The sequence below is a fragment of the Fukomys damarensis genome, unplaced genomic scaffold (genome assembly GCF_012274545.1).
Source record: "Fukomys damarensis isolate Sample0158 unplaced genomic scaffold, DMR_v1.0_HiC HiC_scaffold_39, whole genome shotgun sequence".
Classification (NCBI taxonomy): Eukaryota; Metazoa; Chordata; class Mammalia; order Rodentia; family Bathyergidae; genus Fukomys; species Fukomys damarensis.
The window spans coordinates 69,696,676-69,711,429 of NW_022900951.1; the positions used below are offsets into that span (position 1 = coordinate 69,696,676).

General features: G+C 33.9%; 1 long non-coding RNA gene and 1 pseudogene across 2 annotated transcripts in view; one reads left to right on the top strand and one right to left on the bottom strand.

Moving 5' to 3' along the window:
* Positions 1–14,754, top strand: part of LOC104850255 — a 121,005-nt gene that overhangs the window by 45,895 nt on the left and 60,356 nt on the right. The window lies entirely within an intron of this gene.
* On the bottom strand, positions 8,671–8,771 carry LOC117284842 (annotated as a pseudogene).

Consider the following 14,754-nt stretch of genomic DNA (forward strand, 5'->3'; position numbering starts at 1 on the left):
AACCCTTCATCCCTCTCTATATACAAGTAATTTGTTTCCGATTTTCATTTTCTCATATTAATTCCATTCCCTATTTTCCTTTCCCCTACCCTCCCACATCCCCTTCCTCTTTGGACCTTTTCTTCCTATTTCACATTATCTATTATACATTTATCTTTATTTACACTTTCACTTTCTCACACCAGAAAAACTATTCAGCATTTACACACGTGTTTCCTATTTATGTCACTTAAGGGTAACACCTAAATGTGCATCCATTTAGCTATAAGTGTCTCTAGTTTTTCATTCTTTATGGCTGAGTAGTACTTCACTTTATATAAGAAACACATTTTCTTTGTACAGTCTCCAGGTGATGGGAAATTGGTATGTTTACAAATTTTTAACTGTTACAAACCATGTTGCTATAAATGTGGATGCACTGTGGTATGGTACTTTTAATTCTTGTGGGAAGATACCCAACAGGGGAATATCTGGGTTAAATGGTATCTCTAGTCCTAGTTCTCTGAGAGATATCTTCAAGTTGCTTTCAACAGTGGTTTCACCAGTCTACACTCCCAGGAACAGTGTAGCAGGGCTCCTCTTTCTCCCCAACCCTGCCAGCATTTGCTATTGGTTGACTTCATGGTAGCAGACGTTTATTTGGGGATGAGGTGGAATCTCAGCATTGTTTTCATTTGTAACCCTCCAATGATCAGTAATGTTGAACATTTTGCCATGCGTTCATTTGCTATTTCTACTTTTTTTCTGGGAAATGTCTGATCATTACAGATGCTCATTTTTGGATTAGGTCTTTAAATTTGGGAGATCTGAATTTTTTTAATTTCTTCATATATTCTAGATAGTAGAACTTTGTCTGAGGAACAGGTGGTGAATTTTTTCCCCTCATTGTGGGTTGTCTCTTCACACTGTTGTTGTACAGAAGCTTTTTAATAAGAGGAGATCCCACTTGTTGATGGTTTGTCCTAGTTCATGTGCAATGAGGTTTTGTTCATAAAATCTTTTCCTACACCAATATTGTCAAGAGTTCTATCTAACCTCTCTTCTGGGAAGTTTAGTGTTTCTATTTTAATATTTAGATCTTTCATTTATTTTGATTTTAGTGTAGCACATAGTGAGATATATAAGTTAAGTTATAATCTTTACCAAGTTGTTCTAGCACCAATTATTAAAGAGCCTATCTTTCCTCCAGTGAGGGTTTTTGCTCGTCTGTTGAAGATGAGGTAGCTGACTGTGTTTGGAGTTGTTTCTGTGTATTCTAATCTGTTCCACTTGTCCTCAGTTCTGTTTCTTTGCCAGTACCATGATTTTTTTTTTAATTTCACAGTAGCTTTGTGTAGGGTTTGAAGTTGAAGGTAGGATATCCCCTACCTTGTCTTTATCACTTCCAAATTATTTTGCTATTCTAGTTCTCTTCTTGTTTCAAATATTTTTTTTTCTCATTGAGTTTATTGGTACATTTTAGGTATACAGTACAGTTACATTTATCATTGGGAATTTGTACCTTTACATGACAGGTCTTGGTTCTCATTTTTTCTCCTTATACCTGCCCTCCCTTCACCCCCTCCAAATGAATTTTTGATTGTTTTCTCAAGGACTGTGAAGTATTCTGCTGGAATTTCAAATGGGATGGCACTGAATATATATAGCAGTTTTGGAAATACAGCCATGTACACTATATTGGTTCTTCCTACCCAAGATCAAGACATTTCTTTCCATTTTCTGATATCCTCTACAATTTATTTTTTCACTGTGCTGTACTTTTCAGAGGAATGGTCTTTTACATACTTCCTTAGATTGATTCCTAGGTATTTAATTTTTTTATGCTATTTTGAAAGGAGTTATTTCTACAGTTCCTGAAATTTCAATAGGGATTGGAAGGAATCCATGTAGCAGTTTTGGAAGTATGTCCATTTTTACTATGTTGGTTCTTCCTACCCAGGAGCAAGGGATGTCTTTCCATTTTCTGATACCCTCTTCAATCTCATTTTTCATGGTTTTATAGTTTTCAGAGCAGAGGTCTTCGATTTCTTTAGTTAGTTTAATTTCTAGGTATTTCAATTTTTGGATGCTTTTATGAATAGAATTGTCTGCCCCATTTCTCTCTCTTGTGTGCAGGAAAGCTATTGATTTTTGTGTGTTGACTTTGTATCCAGCTATCTTACTGAATTTGTTACCAAGCCGAGATCAGGGGATTTGGTTCTGCATATGGCTGTACATGTGGTATAATATGAGAACAGAGACATAGTCTAAAAGAGGCCCTTCAAATTCTTTTCTTTGTTGTTTTCTTTTCTTTTCCTCATTCCACCCTAAAATTTCTTTCTTTTTTCTGTCCTCTCTCTTCAACTCAGTCTCTTGCTCCACCATATTATCCCTCATCTCCCTTTTTATTCCTGCTCCTTCCCTAATTTAGATTTCTTCTATTATTTTTCCTTTTCCCAGACTTCTTCTTTTATTATTTTCCCTTTTTTTGTTTTTGTTTTTGTTTTTTTAGTCTAGAAGACTTTTGATGGAGTTCTTGGTTTCATCCATATAGAGTATCATGATATCAGCACATAATGCTAGTTTGACTTTTTTATTTACTATACTTATTCCTTTTCTTTTGTTCTCATGTCTAATTTCTGTGGCTAATGTTTCCACATTTATAGTTAACATGAGTGGTGATAGTGAATATCCTATTCTTGCTCCTTATTTGCATGTGAGGGATTTCAGTTTTTTAGATTTTTTTTTTTTTTTTTTTTTTTTTTTTTTTTCTTTGGTTATGGGATTGAACTTGGATCCTTGTGCTTGCAAGGCCAGGCCACTAAGCTAAATCGCCAGTCCAGTTTTTTACCATTTAGTATGACAGTGGTTCTTTGTTTTTCATAGATGGCTTTTATCAAATTGAGATAAAGACTATCTATTTTGGAGGGTTTTTATCATAAATGTGTGTTGGATTTTTTTTACCAATGCTTTTTTTGGAGCTATTGAGATGGTCATATGATTTTTTTCCCTAGCTCTATTAATATAGTGTATTATATATTTTTATTTGCATCAGTGGAACCGTCCCTGCATCTCTGGGATGAATCCCACTTAGTCAGGGTGTATGATCTTCTCGATGATCTTCTGCATTCTATTTGCCAGTATCTAATTAAGGATTTTTGCATCTATGTTCAATAGTGAGATTGGCCTATAGTTCTCTTTTCTGTTGGGACATTCTCTGCTTTGGAGATCAAGGTGATGATTGCTTCCTGGAATGAATTTGGGAGTATGCCTTCCCTGACAATTTTGCTGAAGTGTTTAAACATTGGCAGCAATAGTTCCTCTCTAAATGTCTTGTAGAATTCAGCAGTGAAACCATCAGGACTCAGGCTTTGCTTAGTTGGTAACTTTTCAATTACATTTTTATTGATTGATATTGGGTTATTTAGAATTTTTGCTCTTCTTTATTCAACTTATAATCCACACTTATCTAGGACTCTGTCCATTTCTTCTGTGTTTTCCATCTTATTGGCATATAGGTTCTCAAAATAAGTGTTGATGATCCTCTGCATTTCTGCTGAGGCTGTTGTAATTTCAACCTTTACATGACTATGTAGATTTGCATCTTTCATTTTTGATAAGTTTGTCTACGGGTTTGTCATTTTTGTTTATTCTTTTGAAGAACCAAATATTTGTGTCGCTGATTTTTTGTAAAATTCTCTTAGCCTTCAATGCATTGATTTCTGCTTTGGTCTTTATTGTTTCCTCCCTTGTATTAGCTTTGGTTTTGCCTTACTCTTCTTTTTCTAGAAGCTTCAATTTCAAAATCAGGTTATTTCATTGAGCTCACACTGTTTTCCTCAGATAAATATTCACAGCTCTGGATTTCTTTCATAAGACTCCTTTCTTTGTGTCCCATAGATTCCAATATGTTGTATTGTCACTGTCATTTAATTGTAGAACTTCTCTGATTACTTTTTTTAATTTTCTCTATAACCCATTGGTTATTCAGAAGTGTTGTCAATTTCCATATATTTAAGAAGTTTTGTGGTTTATGTTGCTACTGAACTCTAATTTCTTTGCATCATGTTCTGATAATATACAGGGGATAACTTCAGTTCCTTTGCCCTTACTTAGTCATGTTCTATGATCTAGTATGTAGTCTATTTTGGAGAACAAACCATGTGCAACTGAAAAGAATGTGTATTCTGATTTTGAGGGGCAGAGCACTTTGTAAACATCTGTTAAGATCACTTGTTCAAGAGTTTGTGCTCTAGAATTTTATTATTTACATTGTTGTCTAGCAGATCTATTTGTGACATTGGGGTATTGGTGTCTCCCACTACTATTCAACTAGTGCTTATTTGATTTTTCATGTCCATTAGTATTTGTTTTATATAGGTTGGTGCACTTGTGTTTGGTGCATATATTATGGTTGTCATTAGTTCTCTTTACAAGATGCAGTGTCTTTCTTTGTCTCTCTTAATTAGTTTTGGTTTGAAATTCACTTGATCTACATAGAGGATTGCTACTCCTGCTTTTTTTTTTTTTTGATTCTTCTCACATGGAGTATTCTTTTCCACCTTTAACTGTCAGTCTATGAGATTCTTTTTGGATTATGTTTGTTTATTGAATGCTGCATATTGTTGGAACTTGCTTCTTGACCTATTCTATCTTTCTATTTCTTTTGATTGGTGAATTGATACCATTAACATTGATGGTACTAATTGATATGTATTGGCTTATCCTTGTCATGACATTTACATTTTTTTTTGGATCCTCCTTTGTGTTTAATTTCATGTTATGTCTGATGCATTCATTCTACTGGTCTTCCTTGATTTGGGATCCTCATTGCCTAGGATACTGTTTCAAATTTTTGGAGTGCTGGTTTGGTATTCATGAAGTGCCTAAAGTACTCTTTGTCATGAAAGTATCTTATTTCCCCATCAAATTTTTAAAGATAGTTTTGAAGGGTACAGCAATCTGGATTGGATGTTGCTTTCCTTTATGGCTTGAAATATGTCACTCCAGGCTCTTCTTTCCTTGAGGGCTTGTGTTCAGAAGTCTGCTGTGATTCTGATTGGCTTTCCTTTGTATGTGATGTTTTTCAGTAACTGCTTGTAGAATTTTGATCTTCTGTTGGGTTTCTAGAATATTAGCTATTATATTCTTATACATATTTTTTTATCATGGCGATTTGGAGTACTTCATACCTCAATTTTCCATATGGCAAGTTCTTTTCCCCTACTTTGGAAGTTTTCTGCCATTGCTTTTATGAACAATTATTTTTTGTCGTATGCACTCTTGCCTGTTTCTTCACTGACACTGATCAGTCTTGTGTTTTATTCTTGTTTGCATTGACTATCAGCTTTTGGGTTTATATTTTATGGTAACCTTACCATTTTTCCAGAATTTTTTTCTTTTCCTTTTCACTAATTGAAATCCTGTCTTCTATATGTGAAATTCTGTCCTCACATTGGCATATTCTGCTACATAAAGTATCAGTGGAGAATTTGATCTTCTAGAAATCTGTTTACACCTGTTCTATGGATTCCATTTGTTTTCCGTGTTGTGATTTCATCCTGTTCCTCAGCTCCTCTACTTTTCTCCTGTGGCTGCTCTAGATTTATTAATCATGTCTTTCACTATGGATAAAGTCTCTTTGGTTATCTGAGAAATTAATTCTAATTTCATTTTTCCCAGATCCTCTTTTCTTCCAGTTCAGGGATTCAAGGTGATTGAGTATCAGATTGTTGCATCTTATTTCCCTTTGTATTTGCCTTAGGTGGTCTGCAAGTCTGGTTTTGAGATTTGTTTATGTGTCTTCTTATTTTTACAGATGAAGCCTACTGTGCTTTTTTTGAGGCATTTTTGCTCACTCAGTTGTCTTCATTTCTCAGCAAGCCACCGAGCAGCCTTTTCTCTGCATCCCACCAGTGCACCAATTTCTGTGTTCAGAATGGTTGCCTTCTGGATTCCTGACCTGATTTTTTGTCTGGATGGTCTTCTGGGAAGAACCTGTGCTCACTTGCAGTGGCATCTAGGTGTGCCTCTGGCTAAAGCCTGCCGCACTATGTAGCTGTGGTTTTGGATGACTTTTGATTACAGGCTGTGCACCCCAGTTCCTCGTGTCTGAGCAGACTTCTGTATAGGGACTTCCATACAATTATTTATGGTACCTGGGTGAGCCTCTGATTGTTGCTTGTGGACATGTGCAGGCCTTTTCCAGGCAGGCCATTGACTTGAGCCCATTTTCCCAAGCATTGGGGGTCAGGGCAGTGCTCTGGCTGGGATAAATGCAGCAATGCTGCTCTGGTCCACACTGCTACGTGCTGGAATCTTCACACACTTATGGATGGTATAGGGTTGGCCTCTGGCTGATGCTTGTGCACCTGAGCAGCTCTTTTTATGGGCAGGCCTTTGTCTTCGGCCTGTGTGCCCAAGCCACTAGGGTTGGGACTGAGCCCTAGATAAGAGCTCCCTGCAGCCTCACCTATATTCATTGATTTGCCTATGTTGAACCATCCTTACATATTAGTTGAATCCTACTTGGTCATGGTGCATAATAGTTTTTATTATTTGCTTCATTCTGTTTGCCAGTATCAAACTGAGAATTTTTGCATCTATGTTTTTGAAAGAGCTTGGCCTGTAGTTCTGTTTTTTGGTTGGCTCTTTGGTATTAAGGTAGCACTTGTTTCCAGGAATTATGTTAGGAGTAGTGCTTCCCTTTAAATTTCACTGAAGTGTTTGAAAAGTAGTGGCATTTGATCTTCTTTAATTTTTTTTGTATAATTTAGCAGTGAAATCATTATTACCTGGGCTTTTCATTGTTGAAAGGTTTTTAATTACATTTTCAATTTCATTAGCTGATACTTGGTTATTTAGAATTTTTATATTTTCATGATTCAGCTTTGGTAATTCATATGTTTCCATAATCTGTCCATTTCTTCTGTGCTCTCAATATTATTAGAGTACTGTTTCTCAAGTTTGATGTTGATGATATTCTGACTTTTTATATGATCCATTGTGATTTCCCCCCTTCATACTTAATTGCATGATATGTGAGTATTTTCTTTCTTTTTTTATTAGTTTGGCTCAGGTTTTATCAATTTTTTATCTTTCAAAGAACCAACTATTTGATTAATTGATTCTTGTATTATTTTCTTAGTCTCAATTGCATTAATTTCTGCTCTGTTTTTATGTTTTCCTCTTATCTACAAACTCGGGGATTGACTTGTTCTTGTTTTACTAGATTTTTGAGGTTCAGATTTAGGTTGTTTATTGATGCCCTTGTGTTTTCCTGATGTGAAAATTCACTGCTATGAATTTTCCTCTTAGGATTGCCTTCATTGCATTCCATAGGTTCTGATATGACATATTGGCATTGCAACCTAATTGTGTATACCATTTAATTAGCTCTTTAATTTCATCTGTGACCCATTGGTTGTTCATGAGGACGTTACTTAATTTCTATGTGTTTATGCAGTTTTTGTGGATTCTTTTGCTGTTGACTTCCAGTTTCATTGCACTATGTTCTGATAATATGCATGGGATAGTTTCAATTACTTTTCATTTACTTAAGCATATTCTATGGGCTAGTGTGTGGTGTATTTTGGAGAATATCCCATGTGCAGCTGAGAAGAATATATATTATTGTGTTGTGGGGTGGAACACACTGTAGATATCCACTAAGTCCATTTGTTCACAGGTTTTTTTCAGTTCTGATACTTCTTTGTTTATTTTTATGTATTTATGACAATGGGTATTAAAGTCCCTCATTATAAACTTATTAGTTCTTATATGATTTTTCATGTCTGTTAATATTTGTTTACATAGTTGGGTGCACTGCTATTTGGTACATATATTTATGATTGTTATCTCTTCCAATTGGATTGTTTCCTTTGCAAGAATGTAATGACCTTTGTCTCTCTTAGCCTTGGCTTGAAATCCAGTTTGCAAATAGTATCGCTGACTCTGCTTTTTTTCTTGCCTCCTGTAGCATATTTATTTTCCATCCTTATACTTTTAATCTATAAATTTCTTTTTGATTTAAATATGTTTCCTGTATGCAGAAAATTGTTGAATCTCATTTCTTGATCCATTCTGCCAGTCTGTTTCTTTTGATTAGTGAGCCCATTTATACTGATGTTGTTGATTGGCATGTTCTGTCATGTTATTGTCCTTCTGTTGATGACCTTATTTTCCTTTAGTTTAATTGCTTCCACTGCTGGGTGGCTTCTTTTTGTTGATGCTTTGGAGTTTTGTTCTTCACCATCTATTTATCAAATATCCTTCAGGGCATGCTGTAGAGCTGGTTCAGTGGTTGTGAAATTCTTCATTTGTTTTGTCATGGAAGTATTTTATTTCTCCATTGAATTTGAAAGGTAGTTTGGTAGGGTACATCAATTTGGGTAGGAATTTTTTTTTTTATTTTGGAACCTGAAATACTTCACTACAAGCTCTTCTTGACTTAAGAATTTGTGTTGAGAAGTGAGCTGTAATTGTGATGGGCTTTACTTTGCAGGTGATTTGTTTCTTTTCTCAAATACCTTTTGATATTACATTCTTGTTCTGAATTTCTGGGATCTTGATAATTATATCCCTTGGTGTGGAATTATTTTGGTCATGGCTCATTGGTATTCTCTATGGGTCACTTATTTTCATGTTAAATTCTTTTCCATGTTTTTTAAGTTTTCTACCAATACTTCTTTGAAAAATATGGAATAATAAATAAATTTGTGTGTCATCTTTATGAAGGGGCCACACTAATCTCTGTATCATTTCAAGTTTAGTATATGTGCTGCTGAAACTAATATGTGGCAAATTTTCTTCACATCAATTAAGATGATATTTTTACTCTAATTGGTAATTCATACAGACCAAATCATTGGTAGATCTAAGTCTTTTCATGTCAGTACTTTCTGTTTGCACTGAGATGATAAAATAATAGGCTAATTTTTAGTTCACAATTGGGGTTCATTTTAAATTATGGGTTGGCTAATAAATGAGTGAAAGATAATCCACATAGTTTCAAAACTAGGTAAGCCTTAGATTTTTTCAATTTATAAACATAGTGACAATAGATTTATAGTTAGTTAATGGGAGAATAATTTAAAAAGAAAGAAAGGTAATTTAAGGAAATTATTCTAAAAGAAATAATTCTCTTGCATAAACTAAGATAGAAAAATCACTACAGACTCCTCCACACAAGGCATTATGTTAAGGAGAGATTTAAGTAAAGTATTTCAAATCCAAAAACAACCTCCAAACAAAAGTTTTGTACCCTGCAAAATTATCTTTCAAAAATTGATGGAGAAATAAGAGATTTCTCTGATAAAGAAAACCTGAAGAAATTCATGGCCACTAAATCAACACTCCAAAAGTGCTAAAGTATATTCTAGGAAATAATAAAGACAATTACAATAATTCCAAAAGAATGAATTCACCAGGAAAGGCAAGCAATTAAAAAGAAGGTAAAGAAAGGGAACCCACAACAGGAAAATATTACAATGACAAGGATAATCAATAGCTTTGAGTTTATCCATAAATGTAAATGATCTCAATTCACCAATCAAAATAAACAAATTGACAGACTGGATCAAGAAAAGAGATCCAACTATATTTTGTGTATAAGAAACACATTTAACTCCAAAAGAAAATCATAGAAGTCAAAAGATGGAAAAAAAATACCCCAAGAAACAGGAACCTGGAAAAAAAGCAGGTGTAGCTACTCTTTTTTTTTTTTTTTTTCGGTATCGGGGATTGAACTTGGGTCCTTGCACTTGCAAGGCAGACCACGGAACTGCTGAGCTAAATCCCCAGCCAGGAGTAGCTACTCTTATTTCAGATGAAATGTATTTCAAGCCAAGACTGATCAGGACAGACAAAGTAAGTCACTAAATACCTGTTGACAATGAAAGAAGAGATAACATTCATATATGCACCAAAGTTTAGCACACCAACCTCCATAAAACAACACTAATGATTATGAAAACCCATATAAACACTAATGAAATTGTAACAGGGGACCTCAACAACCCAGTAACACAAATAGATCAGCTAGATAAAAAGTGAAAAAATAAGTATCATAGCTGAACCAAATCTTTCAACTATTGATTTAGTAGACTGCTATAGAGTGTTCCACCCAACAACAGAATACACACTCAGAAGTATTTGGAACTTTCTCCAAAACAGACTACATACAAGCTCATAGAGCATGCTTAGGTAAACACAAAGGAATTGAAACTAATAAATTGAATTATCCAACGACTTTAGAGAGGATCTAATGATAGTACTCCTTAACCTCTTTAATGAAATAGAAAGGAAATATCACCAAAGTTACTAATTTACAAACTTTTTTATAGTTTTGCAGTTTCTTTTATTTCCATTTTCATTGCATTATGATCTGATAATACACATGGAATAGTTTCAATTCCTTTTTCAATTTCATTGACTGATATTGGATTGACTGATATTGGATTGTTTAGAATTGTTATATCTTCTTGATTCAGTTTTGGTATTTCATGCATATCTAGGAATCTATTTCATCTGAATTTTCCTCCTTATTGGAGTACAGGTTTCAAAGTATATGTGGATAATTTTCTAGTTTTTTACAGATTTTTTTGTGATTTCTCCCCATTCATTCTTAATTGCATAGATCTGTGTTTTTTATTTCAATTTTTGATAAGGCTGGCTATGGGTTTGTCTATTTTATTTAATCTTTTAAAGAATCAACTCTTTGATTCATTCATTATTTGTATTGATTTTTATTCTGCTTGCATTAATTTCTGCTCTAATATCCATAATTTCCTTTCTCAAAAGAGCTTTGAATATAACTCATTCTTTTATCTAGATCTTTGGGGTTCAATGTTAGGTTATTTATTTTAGTTCACTCCACTTTTATTATGCTGGAATTCACTGCTATAAACTTCACTTGTAGCACAGCTTTCATTGTGTCCCATAAGTTCTACAATGTTTTACTGGCATTATTGTTTAATTGTAGAAATTATATAATCTCTGCTTTAATTTTATCTGTGACCTGTTGGCTACTCAATTTGTTATTAAATTATTTGTAGAAGCAAGCATTGTCCTGATACAAAACCAGAGAAGGAACCACACACACACACACACACACACACACACACACACACACACACACAGAACTTTAGGCCAATCTTGTTAATGAACATAGATGCAGAAATCCTCAATAAGATACTGGCAAACAGAATATAGAAAACAATCAAGAAGATTATACATCATGACCAAGTACAACTAATTCCAGGAATGCAGGTATGGTACAACATATGCAAGCAATAAATGTAACACCACATTAGCAAAACCAAGAACAAAAACTTCACAATCATCTGAATAGATGAAGAAAAAGTATTTGACAAAGTCAAAACATATTCATGATAAAAAAAATCCTGAATAAAATTGAAATAGATTATTTTTACCTCAATCTGATAGACATCTGGGACAAACCAGTAGCCAATATAGTTCATATGGTCAAAAACTGAAAGCTTTCACTCTAAAATCAGGAAAAATACAAGCATGCCCAATATCACCAGTCCTATTCAACATAGATTTGGAAGTATTAGCCAGAGCACTTATATAAGAGAAAGAAATGAAATAACACCCTTAACAATAGCATCAAGAAAATAAAAAATTTAAAAAATTAAAAAAAAATTAAAAAATTTAAAAGCAATCTGATGAAGGAAGTAAAGGATCTTTAAGGAGAAAACTACACTATTCTGTAAAATATCATAGAGGATGTCAGAAAATGGAAAGATATACATTATTATAGGACAGGCAGAATGTGAATGTAGTGAAAATGGCCATACTTCCAAAAGTGCCATAGAGATTTAATGCAATCTTTATCAGAATATCAATAACATACTTCACTGAAATACAGAAAACAATCCTAAAATTCATATAGAACCAGAAGACACCTAAAATAACCAAAGCTGTTCTGCACAACAAAGGCAAGCTAGGGAGCAACACAATCCATGACTTGAAGTTATGTCGAAAGCTATAGTGATAAAAACATGGTACTGTCAAGGAAAAATGCCTGAGGAATAATGGAACAAAACAGAAGATGCAGAATGAACTCCAAACACAGTAAGTTAATTCATCTTTGAAAAAGGGTCCAAATATCTTCACAGGAAGAAAGATAGTTTCTTTAATGGTGCTGAGAAAACTGGCTTTCAAAATGCCTGAAGACATAGGTACAAGCAAAGACTTTATGAGTGAAACCCTACTCACACAAGAAATGTTGTAAGAATTGATAACTGTGATCACATCATATTAAAAGATTTTGCACAGCAAAAGAAACCACCAATCAAGTGAAGAGACATGAAAATAGGAAAAAAATTACCAGCTATTCCTCAGATAAATGAATAATATTTAGAATATACAAAGAACTAAAAAATGTCAGATCCCTTAAATTTAAAGAACCATACAAAAATGGGCATCTGAAATGAATAGACATTTCTCAGATGACATACAAACACCAAATAAATATATGAAAAGATGTTAAAAAATCACTGGTCATTCAAAAAAATGCAAATTAAAACAATAATGAGTTGCCATCTCATTCCAGAAACAATGGCTATGTTCAAGAAGTCAACCAATAGCAAATGTTGTGAAGGCTGTTGGGAAATAGAAACACTTCTTCACTTTTGGTTGTAAATTAGTATATATACTATGGAATTTGTTATGGAGATCCCTCAAAAAACTAAATCTAGAGGTTTTATGTAACCCAGCTATTCCCATTCTAAGGATCTTCTTAAAAGAGATGAAAGAATAATACCATAGTAATATGTGCACATTCATGTTTATAGCTGAACAATTTGTAATAGCTAAAATTTCAAAACAGCCCAAATAACCATCAACAGATGAATGAGTAAGGAAAATGTATTTTTGTATGCAACTGAGTACTATTCTGCCATAAACAAGGATAGGCTTGTGACATTGTTAGATAAAAGATGCATTTTGAGGACATCATTTTAAGTGAAATAAATTGGACACATATGTTTAAACATCACATTATTTTTCTTGTGTAAGAAATTCAAAAGGTAATTAAGGAAAAAAATGGAGGATATATATTGGAAAGTAGGAAGAAAATGTTCAATTTGAAGGTGTAAAGGAATAGCAGTGAAAGGGAAGGAAGGGTATAGGGATAAAAAGTAATAAAAATGAAAGGAAGGAAAACAATAGATGCAAGGTTTTGTAAATGCAGAGGGGATGTAGGATTAAAGGTAATGGAGAGGAAAGAGAAAAAAGAAGTAAGATATATTATGTACAGGTACTAATTCTCTATGATGAACGTGATCATTATGTATGTCAAATATATGCAAAATGTAACTGTACTGTATACCTAAAATGTACAAATAAACTCAACGAGGAAAAACATGCCAGTTAAATTAATTCTTAAATGAAATATAAAAGTAATAAAGAAAAATTAATGGAAGGATTCTTAAATGAATATGTTTTTCTCATCACTCTTATGTCAATACAAATGTGAAGAAAACACAGTATAAAGTTATCTAAATTGCGAAGAAAGCACTATAAAGCTATTATAACAACAATAAATGCAAAAATTTTCTTTTTTTGAATAGAGCATCAGATTTTCCTGCTTTTACACATACTTTTAACAATTCAGTAGGCATGATGTAATCATTTTTCATTTTCACTACCCCTTTTTAAAAACATATTCATGTATTTATTTTGTTTTTTTTTGTGTGTGTGTGATAGGGTCTTGCTATGTAATTCAAACTGGCCTTGAGCTCACTACCAAACCTAGACAAGCCTTGTGCTCTTGGCAATCCAGTAGGTTCAGTCTCCCAAATGCTAGTATTACAGGAATCTGCCACTATGCCAGGCACACTCTTCTTTTTAAAATGAAGTATACTTACTGACTGTGCAGACTTGCTTTTAAAAATTTCATTGACTTTTGCTTTCAATTGTTTATCTAAATTCAAAATATACATTTACAATTTTTAGCACAGAAGAACTTTACTGAGGGTTTCAAAGAAAAAGTCTCTAGTACAATATTTTGTATACCCATTTTATCCACCATTACAGTGAACTATAAATCGCTGAAACACTTGCACGGTTCCACTGGGCTCATTCCCATTATCCCTGAGCTGTAGTTATTGCAAATGCTCTGCTAATGTGGTGATTAAGGATATGATACTGAGATTAATTGTGCCATGCTAGGATTAAGGTTGTTCTACCCTGAATGTGAATGCTACCTACTGTAAGGGCAGGTAGCCTGCCTAGCATATAAGAGAAAGAGAGAGAGCTGCTGCTTTGCTGTCTTTTGCCTAGCATGAACTGTTTTTCCTCTGTGTTTCCATTTTGCCATGCCACCTTGCTTTGGAACCAGCCAATTGTGAGCTAAAATCTCTATAAATTGTGAGCCAAAATAAATCTTTCCTTTCTTAATTTTTAGGTGTTGGGTATTTGGTCTCAGTAAATGAGAAAATTAATTAAGAGATTTTGGCATGGAGAAAAGTGGAGCCTTTGCTGTGACTGTACCAGATCTCATGGTTCAGGAGCCTTTGAAACAGACTTGTGGGATAAGTTTGATAAGGCTTGCAGATGCCAGGTAAAGAAGCAGCTCTGGAATGCTTTAAGTTGAACTTGACTGGAGACTTTAGTCAGAGATCTGAAGACTACAATGCTGAAAGAAATGTGCTGCTGGTAATGACCAGACTCAGGATTTTTTTGCTTGCAAGAAGGATCACATTGGCTTTTGGAGTCCAGACCATGTGTGTTATGCTTTGGCAGAAAATG